Below are 14036 nucleotides of genomic sequence, written 5' to 3'. Positions count from 1 at the left end.
TTTGGAGTCAGTCCTCTCAAACCCCATGCTGCTTTATCAACTAAGTTTATGTCACATTCTAAATCCTTTGTTGTCATTTCAGCAGTCTTTTCACAACGTCTTCACCAGGAGTAGATTCCATCTCAAGAGACCTATTTATTTGCTCATCCGTAAGAAGCTCCTCCTCCATTACAGTTTTATCATGAGATGGCAGCCATTCAGTCACATCTTCAGGCTCCACTTCTAATTCTACCTCTCTTGCTGTTTCCACCACATCTGCAGGTACTTCCTCCACTAAAGTCTTGAACCCCTCAGAGTCATCCATGAGGGTTGGAATCAACTTCTTCCAGACTCCTGTTAGTGTTGGTATTTCGACCTCTTCCCATGAATCATGAATGTTTTTAATGGCTTCTAGAACCCTTTCCAGGTTTTCAATCGACTTTGCCCAGATCCATTGGAGGAATCACTATCCGTGGCAGCGATAGCCTTAACAAAACGTTTATTAAAACATAAGACTTGAAAGTTGAAACTATTTGATCCATGGGCCGCAGAAAGAATGTTGTGTTAATCTCATTATACATCTCCATCAGAGCTCCTAGGTGACCAAGTGCATTGTCAATAAGCAGTAATATTTTGAAAGGAATCTTTTTTTTTTTTTCTGAGCTGCAGGTCTCAATGGTGGGCTTAAAATATTCAGTAAGCCATGCTGTAAATAGATGTGCTACATCCAAGCTTTGTTCCGTTTAAAGAGCACAGGCAGAGTAGATTTAGCATAATTCTTAAGGGCCCTAGGATTTTGGGAATGGTAAATGAGCATTGCTTTCAACTTAAAGTCACTGGCTGCATTAGCCCCTAGCAAGAGAGTCAGCTTGGCCTTTGAAACTTTGAGGCCAGGAATTGACTTCTCTTTAGCTATGAAAGTCCTAGATGACATCTTCCAATATAGGGCTGTTTCATCTACATTGAAAATCTGTGTTTAATATAGCCACCCACATTAGTTACCTTAGCTAGATTTTCTGGATAATCTGCTGCAGCTTCTACGTCAGCACTTGCTGCTTCATCTTGCACTTTGATGTTATGGAGACGGCTTCTTTCCTTAAACCTCATGGACCAACCTCTGCTAGCTTCAAACTTTTCTTCTGCTGCTTCCTCGCCTCTCTCAGCCTTCATAGAATTGAAGAGAGTTAGGGCCTTGCTCTGGATTAGGCTTTGGCTTAAGGGAATGTTGTGGCTGGTTAGATTTCCTTCAAGAACTCTTCCCTCGAATTCACAACTTGGCTAACTGGCACAAGAGGACCAGCTTTCGGCCTGTTTCTGCTTTTGACACGCCTTCCTCACTAAACGTCATTTCTAGCTTTTGATTTAAAGTGAGAGACATGTGACTTCCTTTCACTCGAACACTTAGAGGTTATTAATTGGTCCAATTTCAAAATTGTTGTGTCTCAGGGAATAGGGAGGCCAAGGAGTGGGAGAGATGGGAGAATAGCCCATTGGTGGAGCGGTCAGAACACACAACATTTATGAATTAAGTTTGCCATCGTATATGGGCGCGGTTCATGGCACCCCAAAACAATTACAACAGTAACGTCAAGGATCACAGATCACCATAACAAAATAATGAAAAAGTTACAAGTACTGCGAGAACTACCAAAATGTGACACACAAAGTAAGCAAATGCTATTGGAAAAATTGCACTCATAGACTTGTTCCATGCAGGGTTGACACCAACCCTGAATTTGTAAAAGTGTGCAATAAAGCAAAGCACAATAAAACACGGTATGCCTGTATTTTGTGAGCATCTTTTCCATGTCAGTATACTTCCACAGCATGATTTAGTGGCTGCAGTAATAATCTGTTTTATGGCTATTCCATACCTTAGCCATTTTCTATTAGTGGTTAAGTAACTGTAGGCAGTGGAGCATTGATGGAATAGGGGAAGACATTGAGAAACGTAATAAGGAGATTCCATTTAATAAAGATTAAGAAGAGCTGTTCTCTTTAAGCTGCCATACCTTCCTACTTGAGTGTCTGAGTAATTATTCCTAGTAAGTGTCTTCAGCTGACCATGTGAAATAATTGAAAGTTACGAATGTTAAATTTTCTTGCCATTTGGGGATTTTCTATGCTGTATCCATATTCATGTTTACCTGGTTTTATAAGTATCATTTGTACAGCAGTGCAAGAGAGCTTCCACAGGGAGAAGTGGTTAGATATCTTAAACAGAAAATAGAGTTCAGTGATCAGAGATGGGGATTGGAAGGCAAAAGAGGAAAACAGCTGAAGAGAAACCACATTTCTAGGCCCTCAGGGTGTTTTTTAGAGGGCTCATGGGAAATGGTGATGCTTGTCACCTGACACCTAAATGAGTTCCTGCTGCCTTTGTGTTTAAAATGATAAATCTTCAATCTTTGTAAGAGTGTATGTAAAAATACCTTTTTAAGTGTGAAAGTCCTAGGAAGGAGCTACAATATTCAACTGAATGCACAACAATAAAAAACTGAAAAGAATTAGCTTAGTAATGAGCTTGCTCATTTAAGAAGAAAGTAAATTAACACAACATAATAAATCAACTATACTTCAATAAAATAAAATTTTAAAAAAAGAACAGTCAATGAAGGCCAAGATTATAGAAATCTTTGTTTAATGCCTACCAGCAACATCTCAATGTTCACCTAAAGCCTCTAGCAGTGTCATGCATAATTTACTGCATATATTAATTTTGAACACCAAGATGGGAAAAATCAGTCCCACCAACTTAAAGGCTGTGTAAAACCTCAAAATATAGAGATGACCTATGCCAGAGACAGTCAGATGGAGTTCTGTTAAAGTGGAATGTTCCTGGATAAGTCAACAATAGTTAGCCTCTATTCAAAATGAAAATTTGAGGGGTTTTTTAAAATGTGATCCTGGAACTATAAAAATGTAATGATTATTTAAAATGAAAATAAATTATAGGTATTTCTCTATTTTAAAGCACCGAGGTTCATATCTATTCCATGACATTACAGTGGAATTTTTTACACGATCTGGTGCTGCAAATTCAAGGAAATTACCAAGGCATTTTAACAAGAGACTTGAATGGGGTAGTGGTTTCAAGTCTACTTGAGTCATAGATGTGAAATGCTAAAGTATGGAAATTAGGCATTGTACTTTAAAGATAAATCTAAAACTAGAAAGCTAAGATTTCCACAAGGAATGCGGGAATACTTGATAGCTTATGGATTTCGCTAATGCTAAATATTTGTAAGTTACCTAGATTTAAGGTTCACTATTAGGTGACAATTTTAAAAATATTGACCTGTTAATAAGAAATAGCCAAACCTACTACTATTAAGAAATTGTTATTGGAATTCTTCGTAAAGTACGATTTTCTGAAAGTAAGACCACAGAGGAAAACTGGAGAGATGGGCTAGTGCATTTCTTCCACATTGGTGGAGGCTACAACAAGAGCTTGTTGGACATGTTAAGAATTGTATATGTGTAAAAGTAATTGCGTGGGTTTCTCTTAAAGCTACTTTCTTAAAACAGTCTGTGCTACCTCAGTCAAGGACGTTTTATTTTTCCCCTCTATCGATAAGAACCAAGAATGGACTGTGAATTAGTTCTTGGTTGTATTTGGATTAAATAGCAACTATCCTTTGTTATTCTGTACATTGCTGAATTTGAACTTCTTGGAAACTGCACATTTATTGTCACCCGATGATATTGTTGAGGATGTTTCTTCTTAATTCTGGTAGTTCCAGTTATCTAGAGGCTGGACATATCTTCCTAAGTTTGTCTTTTCATTGCACAGATGAAGGTTCTCAGAATTCATATTCTGAGAGCCACCATCTCATTGGAAGTTAAAAGAGCAAACTCCAAACATGTCTAATTTTCCTGTCCTGTTCCCAGTGGCTTTTCTTGAGCAACATGAAAACCACTGAGATCTTATTCTCATGTGCTTGTGGTGGGGACTCTTGCCTCAGGATCATATGTTATGTTTTCTCTTCCCAAGCAAGTGATGCCTAGTACTTTTTGGAAAATACACCCTCATATCAAAGATTCTATTTGTGGTCAAGGATTACAGAAATGGTTCCTTTACTTTTACCTTCTTTACTAGTAGACAAGTCTTTCTAAATGTTCTATTCCATTTCCTCAACCTTTTCAGTAACCCCCCTTCAACTCTTGCCCCTATCTTTTTTAACTTTCCCCAGGAATAGCAGCATCTTCTGTGATCCCTTCCACCATACCACCATTTGGGCACCTGTAGGTAAACCCTTCCAGGTAAAACATGGACTCAGTTGGACTCCAAGTCTCTCTCTGAGGTCTTTAAATCCACTTAAAGCACCGAAGGGAATTGGGTGCCACCTTTTAGAGCACATCTGATTTTCAGTCATTTCCCATGCTTTCCTGGTCATTTGGAAACTGCTCCTGGGCTAGGCTGACAAAAGCTTATTTTCTAGCTTTGGACTCTATTTCAGTTCAAGTTCCCTTATTTTCTGGTTTCAGTAAAGGGCATCTAATGCCATGCTTTGCAGATTATGTTCTTTGAATATCATTTTCCTTATCTGTAAATGGAAATGATTACCTACATGAAATTCAAGTAAGAAACTAAGACCTAGAGATACTGTGAAATAATTTGCCCTCCTTGGCAGCCTCCCTCTTGTTCTGGCTCTTTGTAAAACCCAGCATGACCCTGAAAGAAAATGTTGAGGTGCTGCTGAGAGCAATGTGAAGTAAAAGTAAAAAGCCTTTGGATTTTAGAGCTCTACCTTTAGTTGGGTGACCCAGTTTGTACAAAGTGAACTCAGGTAAGTAATCTTATTTAATCTTTACCACAGCCCTACAGGTGTAGGGACTATTACCTCCATTTTGCAGAGACAAAAAAAAAAAAAAAAAAAAAAAGCTGAGGCTTAAGAGTCCAAGTAGCTAGCTTAAGGTAAAGATAAAAATCCCCAAATCTAAAGCATTTTCAGGAAGATTTCGTGCAAAACGTTTCATGAGTTGCTGACAACTGTGGTGTGAGCATTTTTCATTTAACGCAGTGGTCCTCTAATTCCTGGGCATGCCAATCAAAAGATTTCAGCAGCATTTCCTAATATAATACAGTTCATTTTTATTCTCGAACTGTCATGACCGTGAAGGACTCGGGCTAGATTAAGGCACCACGTCTTCTTTCAAAATTGATTTGTGGACTCAAATTGGGCACTAAAGTGCTCTGACCAACAAACGGAACATCAAAATTGGCTGAAACTGTGGTTGAACCAGGAGTTTTACTTAGGTTTTTAATTTCTTCTTTGAGACCAAAGCATGAGCAGATATTGGCCCAGCCAGATTACTGTTGACTTTTTGAGGAATTAGTCTTTCCAGAATCATGGAAACTTTCCTTTACTTGTAGTCTCTTAGTATGTAATTTGCTTTATCCTAGAAAGAAAATAAAAAATGGGAGACAGGCCTCATCTATTTTATTACTATGTGATGCCCTTTCTTTTTCCTGGACTGCATTTCAGCCCCCAGCTGCTTTCCCGTTCTGACTCTCTAATTTCTATTGCTTTTTCTCATCTTACCAAAAAGACTATTTAAATCAGTCCACTGACCTTATGAGTCTTAACTCTGAATCCAGTTTCTGTAACTTAACCCTGTGAGTGATAACTGCTAAAGGTATCCTAATTGAGAAGAGGGTTGCTCTTCCAGGGATGTGTGCAGGAAATTTCATTTGCTGCCAGATCCCAGACCTGGGGATCCCATTTGCTTCCCCACCGCCCCTCGTCTGAGTGGGCTAACCTTAGCTTCTCCCTTTACATCAGGGACTTTCAACCTCAGCACTGTTGACATTTGGGGCTGAATAACCGGGGAGGGGGGCACAGTCCTGTTCATTGTCCCTGTGCTCCGCCTACCAGACATCAGTTGTACACACACACACACACACACACACACACACACAGTTGTGACAATCCAAAATGCCTTGACACATTGCCAGTTGTACCCTGGGGGGCAAAATTGCCCCTGATTGAGAACCACTGCTTTTTTTTTTTAATAACATTTTTTTATTCAAACAGAAAGTCACAAAAATTATAATCATCCTCATCAGTTCACTCAGTCCCATGTAATTAATTTTTTTTCATCTTGACCTTTTGTTAGCACTTTTATGAATTCATCAGTTTTCCATTAGAGTTCTGAAAATGCTTATTCATTCAGTTCAGCAGTATAGTCAGTTACCAGAAACCTGTACTTGTCAGAGTCTTTTCCACGAATTCCTTGAAGATGAAACCATTTTACAGGAACATTTTTGCAAAAGCATCAGAGTACACCCAGAACTGTCTGCAAATGACAAAAGACTTAAAAATGACCACGGTTAAAGATTTGATGAAAGTTCATAATAATGCAATTGGCAAGGAAATTTAGCTATTTCTGAGATATACATTTTAAAGTAATAACTAGAATTATGACTTATAACATTATACCAGAACATATAAGATTTTTAGGAATTTCATGTAATGTCTGAAACACTTATATTAACATATTTCCATACAAATAACCCAAAGAAACTTTAGTATTAGTTTTTTGGAGAACCACTGCTTTTGTAAAAATATTTTAATTTTACTGTAGTATAGTTGATTTACAATGTATTAGTTTCAGGTGTACAACAAAGTGAGAACCACCGCTTTAGAAGAACATTTGAGTTTATTAGATAAACATTTGACCAAGCCCTCGCTTAGCCAGTCAACTTGAGCAAGTTGGACATACTAGACATTCTATGGGCAAGTGACAGAAAAACACTTTTAAATGGCTAAAATAACCGTCTATGAGTACTCGAGTTAAGCATGCTGCTAAATGTTTTACCTACAGTCGCATTTAATACTTAAAACTCTGTGGGGGAAGTAGCACTCCGTCTCACAGGTAAGAAGACCACCTCGGATGAATGAACTTGCCAGGGTCACACAGTGAGGGGCAGAACTGGCATTCAGCCCAGTTGGTGGGATTCTGGCACCTACGTTCTTCACCCCTGCTCTGTACTGATTCCTTGCCCACCGGTAGCTTACATTCTAACAGAGATGGCACAGTCAGTATTCCTGAGCCTCAGGCCCCACTTCCCAGGTCCTCTAGAGGTCTCTCTGCTGCCAGGCCCCAGACCACTCTTCTCCAAGGACAGGCTTTATAGCTATCCAGGCCCTCCCTCTAGTGCACTTGCCACCAAGGACACACTGTCCATAAACCTGGCAGCTCCATCAAGTTGCCTCAGAATCTATCTGGTGAAAGATACTATGTTGTTTGTGGAACAAACAATGAAGAACTAAGCTGCCTAAGAATCCATGTTCCGGGTGCCAAGAATTTATCTGAAAACTTAGGACATCTGCAGCCCTCTGGGTAGTCTCATTTTTCTGTGGTTTTCCCATCTGACCCTGGTTCCAGGAAGGAAACATCACTTGCAGGCCTCAGGAGAGGTTGGAGGATGCTGTCTTACCTTTACAGGGCTTTGAGAGACATCCTTAGATGCATTTGCTCCCCATTATCAAAAGATGGAAAAAGCCAGGCTTCCCTGGTGGCACAGTGGTTGAGAGTCCGTCTGCCGATGCAGGGGACACGGGTTCGTGCTCCGGTCCAGGAGGATCCCATATGCCACGGAGCGGCTGGGCCTGTGAGCCATGGCCGCTGAGCCTGCGTGTCCGGAGCCTGTACTCCGCAATGGGGGAGGCCACAACAGTGAGAGGCCCGCGTACCACACACACAAAAAAAAGATGGAAAAAGCCACCTAAGTGTGAGATCTTGTTCCTCTTTGGCAGATCTGTACCCAGCCTCTTGGGTGCGCTGTGCACTGCCGAGGTCATCTGGAGCTAACCCTAGGACATCCTCATGCTCTAGGGCATGATATTAACACTGGTTTGATCCAGCAAAGCTCCCCAATAGATTTGTCACTGTATCACTTAGATCTTGAAGAAATCACTAGCTCATCTACGAAGAGACCAGAAACCATCGATGAGGGAGTGCCTTCCAGACCTTTCCACCTAAGAGCGAACACTCTTGAGCTGGCGCTGCTAATTCTACCTGAACATGAGAGTCACCTGGGAGCCTCTTTAGACACACTGGTGCTGGACCTCACCCTTGAGGTCCTGATTCAGCTGGTGAGGGTGGGCCAAGCGAGGCTGTGTGGAGGGGGTGAGGATGAGGGCATTACACTCTCCCAAGCTGGCCTTGTTAAGCCGCAAGCCCGAAATTTCTTTGAAGCCTTGTGGTTCATCTTTTTTTTTTTTTAATATTTATTTGTTTATTTGACTGCACCAGGTCTTAGTTGTGGCATGTGGGATCTAGCTCCCTGACCAGGGATCAAACCCAGGCCCCCTGCACTGGGAGCGCGGAGTCTTACCCACTGGACCCCCAGGGAAGTCCCTTTGTGTTTACTCTTGATCCATGAACAATCTGCATTTTCCAAACATCCATATATGATATTAAAATACCTTAAATTACTAAACTTCCCCCACACACTTTCAAGAGTAAAATCGATGAGCCTGGAAGCTATTTATCACATATCACATACTTTCATTTGAGGCAGGTGGGATCCAGGTCTTTGAGACCCCTTCACGCTCTCACTGTCTGCGAAGCTGTGTCATGAGAGAAATTTACAGCTGTTGGCCGCCTTCCTTGGGCTTCTGGGAGCCCCTTCCTCATTTGAAAGTGCCTAGACTTTCCCACGGCTAGGTTCTTGAGGGCTTCATAGGCTGCACAGGTAAAAGAGGAACAAGAGGGGCTTCCCTGGTGGCGCAGTGGTTGAGAATCTGCCTGCTAATGCAGGGGACACGGGTTTGTGCCCCAGTCCGGGAAGATCCCACATGCCACGGAGCGGCTGGGCCTGTGAGCCATGGCCACTGAGCCTGCGCGTCCAGAGCCTGTGCTCTGCAACGGGAGAGGCCACAACAGTGAGAGGCCCACGTACCGCAAAAAAAAAAAAAAAAAATGACCTTCGGCCCAGCAGTCCAGATACTTGACTGGAGGGTCAAATAAAGAGAGCAGCTAGGTTCCATCAGGTTTCTGGCCCGGGCTGGGGATTCTGGTGAGGGCAGGGGGATGACTGGTCTCACCTGCAGCCCATTCTGCCTGGGCCCATTGGACCTGTCCAGGCAGAGGGATGAGGCTTGCAAGAGTGGCAGCTGAAAACCCTGGGCCAGGATGAATCCTCAGGAAAAGCGCTTCCACTCCCTTCCCCTGCCCACGCCCCTCCCACTAACATGTGTCAGCTGGGCCCAGCTACTGGCCTGGGGAAAAAAGACAGAAAACAGGTTCTGTCCTGCTAGCCAGGTCTTCCCTTCCCACTCAGATCTCCCCTAGAGTTTAGGAAACAGGACTTCAGTGCATTCTTCTAATGCTGACTAAATTCCTTCCTCTGGGCAGCTTTGTGTGCCCTTGGCACAAATGAGAAAAGGAGTAGGAAGGGTTTAAAATAGCACACCACTGGCCAACTTGCACTGCCAACATAGGCTAGCTATTACAAACCAAAAAATCCAGGTGGTGCAATTTGTTGCAGCTGTCTTTGGCGTGGACTCGGGTGTGGTATGCATTTTTAAGAGCACATGTTCCCTGGGTGGAACGGAAATAAACCAGGTGCAAATTCTGCTGCAGGCTCTGGGACCATTGCAGGGCGTGGTTGCAGTTCAGACTGCAACACGCTTTGGTGTCCAAGTAAACAGTGGTTGTCATCCACTCCTGGCCTCAGGCCCCCTCAGGTGATGTGTAGTCATCGGGTGCCGTTGGAATCAGCTGTTTCTAGGAACCGGAAACTAAGTCGGGCATAAAAGGAAGCCACTTCCTGGGGCTGTTCTTCAAGGCATGTTGGACAGATTCTGGAGATGGTTGTCACAGGCCAGTCTCCTGATTGCAAATAAACACTTCACTGGAGACCCACGTCCCTCATGCATAGTCTCTCCTGAGACTTTTGAGAAGGCCAATGTCATGAATACAGATCACTTATTTACAAAGGACTTTTTAATCACTTAATTAGTTACTATGTCTGTTATAACAAGAGAACAGTAAGCCACCTTGGATGAGGGTGCTGGACCATCCACTAGGTTCACTCAGTAGCAAGTGAGTAACGCAGATCTGTGCCCCTACGAAATGGAAAATACACCCATCAAGGACCTTCTGGGAATGGCTAAAGTGCCAATTGTACAAATGCCAAGGATCTATAATAGTCTTGTGCTCAAACCAAGGGTCTTGATTTGGGCTGAGAACAGGGTGGCTACACCTGCAGACACCCTCTTTTCCCTTGCCTTGGAAGGAAGAAATGCACCTTCTCGGGAGGCACCAGAATCGGCCGATCTTTGTGTTGGAGTGATGCTTTGGGTCTCAAAACACTTCACAGCTATTACCTTCCTGTTTGAGGTCAAGAGGGCAGATCTTGAATGGATGAGAAAAGCACCAGGATGTGAAAAGCCTTTTTGCTCAAAATCACATAATTATTAGCTAGTTGAAGTTGGGACTAGAAACTCCAGTCTTCGACATCCTGCTTCCTCTGCCTCTTTGTTACCTGGCTCTATTCCACCACCACCCCCACACTCGACACCCTCCGCTGGATAGTTCAGTCAAAGAAAGCCACCTGTCATAGATAGATGCCTAAATTCCACCATTAGAACTTCATCTCTTTTGCTTAAGAGATGAGTGTGAATTAAAGTGCAAATGCTCCCGGAAGGAAAGTTTCTCAGAGATCATCAAATTCTTTCTGTAAAGGGCCAGATAATAAATATTTTAGGTTTTGCAGGCCCCACAGTCTCAGTCACAACTACTCAACTCTGCCACAGTAGCATGGAAAGCAGCTGTAGACGACATAACAAATGAACAAATGACTACTTATGGACACTGACATTTGAATTTCATATTATCACATATCACAGAATATTATTCTTCTTTTGAGAAGCATTTTCACCATTCTTAGCTCATAAGCTAAGTAGAGCCAGACCCTTGCTCTAAGGTGTCCCCGGTCAGGGCTGTGCTTTGTGGGTCAAGGCTCTGCAGAAAGGAGGAGCAGGGGCGGAAAGAGTGAGCAGGAGACCACCTAGTGCCCCAGGCAGTGAGTGGGGAATGCAGACAGGTCGCTGCTGTCTGCAGTCTGGCCACTGCAGTCTCAGCACTGTCCCCTGGGCCCGTCTAGAAGGGGGCAGCTGCCCACCGGGCTGCCATCGGAGCAGCCTCTGCATCTGGATCACCGCTGGAGCCATTGGGACCTCATGAGAGCTGTGGCTTTAATGCCGGTGTTTGCTGGCCAGCTGAGGGGGAGGTGACTGTTCCCCTTTCTGGCGCACAGCTACACCGATATTCAGATTTTTCTTCTCCCCACATCCATCTGTAGGCTCCATGCCCCACCATGAGGAGGCTGAAAGGTCAGATTCCTCCATGTTGCTGTTCCCTTTGAGGGCTTTTGTTATTGCTTTGTTGTTCTTTAAATATAAAAGCCCAACGGAGGAGGAGATCGCTGCTATGGGCTCACACTTTGACCTGCCACGTGGTAGACATGGGGTATATGACGCTGTCATCCTGAAAGCGCTTCCTCTTACAATCTCATTTGGTTCTCCTGAGTGGAGTGAATAAGGAGATATAATTATCACCATTTTACAGATGGAAAAACTGAGGCTCAGAGCACTAAACTGACTTTCCCCAAGCAGAGCAGGGGAGCAGGGTTTGCATCCAGGTCTGAGTCCAAAACCCCGACTAGGTTTCCAGGGTGACTCCAGGAGGGATGTGTGCAGACCAGCAGCCTCTCACCCCCACCCAGAGCAAGGAAGAGACTAGACCAGCCCCTCCAGCCCCAGCCTCCCTCTGTCTCACTTGGGCCCTTAGGCCTGGCAACTCCTCTGTGGTTCTTCCGCTCTTTGCCTGGGGATGGAAATAGGCTTCCATCTACCTACAGTGTCCACCATGTGCCCCGTCCTCACCCCACCCAGCAGTGCAGTCTCCATGGAGACCCACGGGAGCCCCAAGGCCCTTCTGCATGAATAACCCTTCCAGAGAAGCTTTTATCACCATTTCTTCTTATATGTTTATTAGTTTATTGTCCGACATGCAATCGGCACTCGATATTTATTTGTGTGGATGAGTGAATGAGTTAATGCCTCTTACCTTCAGATGCCCCCAGGAACACCAGGATAGGATTCTCCGTGATTACCTACCTCAGTGGAATGACCCACAGGGGTTTTTTGGAATTTAGTCAAATTGGATCAGCGCATAATAAGAATACAAGGGAGCAGCCAAAATTTCCAGCACTTCACACACATTCGCTTCATCCTCGTGACCATCTGCACTGAGCACCCTCATCACCCCACTTCACGGATCAAGGACCTGAGGCTCAGTGCAGGGCCCGAGGATCTGGACCCAGGTCTCCCTGGCTGTCTCCACACCGGTCCCTTCTGGGCACCAAGTTGTAGGAAAAGGAGGCTCCTTAATTCACCCTAAACCTCGGGCCCCTCGAGGAAGAGGGCTAGAGAAGGAAGGAGCCCAGGGCTCCCATTTCCTCCACCAGAGCAGCACCAGCCCAGGTGAACCGGGGACTGGGAAGGAGCCCAGGGCAGCCTGTTCCCTTCTCCCCGTAGGCTGCGTGCTCGGGGCTGGAATCTTTTTTTTTTTTTTTTTGCGGTACGCGGGCCTCTCACTGTTGTGGCCTCCCCCATTGCGGAGTACAGGCTCCGGACGCGCAGGCTCAGCGGCCATGGCCCACGGGCCTAGCCGCTCCACAGCATGTGGGATCCCCCCGGACCGGGGCACGAACCTGTGTCCCCTGCATCGGCAGGCGGACTCTCAACCACTGCGCCACCAGGGAAGCCCGGGGCTGGAATCTTAATACTTTTCACTGGCAGCCAATGTAGGCAGGTGTGGAAAAGTACAGTGGACCTTCCCTCAGCAGCACACAGCCTGTATGTACGTGGATGTGACTGGGGTCCAACATAAGACCCTGACTCTATGGCCCAGCCTGTGCTAGAAATCCTGCCATTGAAACTGCATCCCTTGATGTGTTACTGCTTCTGGATTTCAAGCATCCCCTAGAAAAATAGGTGTGAAAAAAAAAAAAAGCTGGATGTGACGATGTGTGGGAGGGAGCCTCGGGGCAGAGGGAGCCAGGAAGGCTCCATGCTGTGCCAGGCTTGCCAGCAGATGTGGGCGCTGGATTCAGCCTCCAGCCCCTGCGCTTAATGCTGAGGGGGTGGCGGGGACGGAGGAGCAGCGTGCGCCCCGCCCCCCCAGGGCTCCCAGCTCCCTTCTCGCATCTCCCCTGCACTGGCCACAGCTTCCTCCACCTCCCTCTCCCAGCACCCTCCTGGCCGCTCAGCTCCTGCCGCGGCCCCCCCTTCCCTCGCAGGTCAGCTCAGCCCCTCCACCCTCACGGACCCACCGCTTCACTGACCCGGCAACAGGAGCCTTCACCCAGCAAGACACACCCTTCTTAGAAGGCAGCAAGAGAAGGAGACTTTTTGGTCCTGTTGCACCTATATTATCTTCTGGAAGATTTGAGGTCAAAAGCTAGTGTGTGGCCACGCAGGCAATCCATCAGGTCTGTCAGCCATCAGAGCCTGAGCTACCCAGTCCCGTGTCCTCAGGGCAAGGCCACTAGATAGGCTACAGGGCCCTGCTCCCCGCTCCCTGCCCCAGGCAGCCAGGCAGTCCTGAGTGCTGTTTCCAGATCCTCCCTTTCTAGAGGTGCTTGCGAAACCTCAGGCGAAGGAATCCACCTCTGAGGGTGACGTCAGGGCAGCGTGGCAGGCTGGGGGTGTCACTGGCGTTCAGGGGGACACAACTTCACTGCGAGGAAGGTGACATGGCAGAGGTGGGTCTCACTCACCTTCAGAGTGCGTTCCCTCAGGCTGTGGTCATTTTTACAGTCCAGAGGCTCCCCAGACCAGCAGCATCGCCTGGGAACCTGCAAATTCTCACATCCCATCCCAGACCTCCTGAACCAGACCCCCTGGGGTGGACCCAGCGACCTGTGTCTTTACAAGCCTCACGTGATTCTGAGGCTCCTGATGTCTGAGGTCAGCCATCCTCAAGCTTCTGTGTGACCCACTCTTCCCCGGGGGCAAAAAAGCTGTTCACACTTCCAC

The sequence above is a fragment of the Mesoplodon mirus genome (assembly GCF_964341445.2).
Source record: "Mesoplodon mirus genome assembly, chromosome: 13".
NCBI lineage: Eukaryota > Metazoa > Chordata > Mammalia > Artiodactyla > Ziphiidae > Mesoplodon > Mesoplodon mirus.
The sequence above is the reverse complement of the archived record's forward strand: the minus strand, read 5'-3'. Positions refer to the sequence as shown.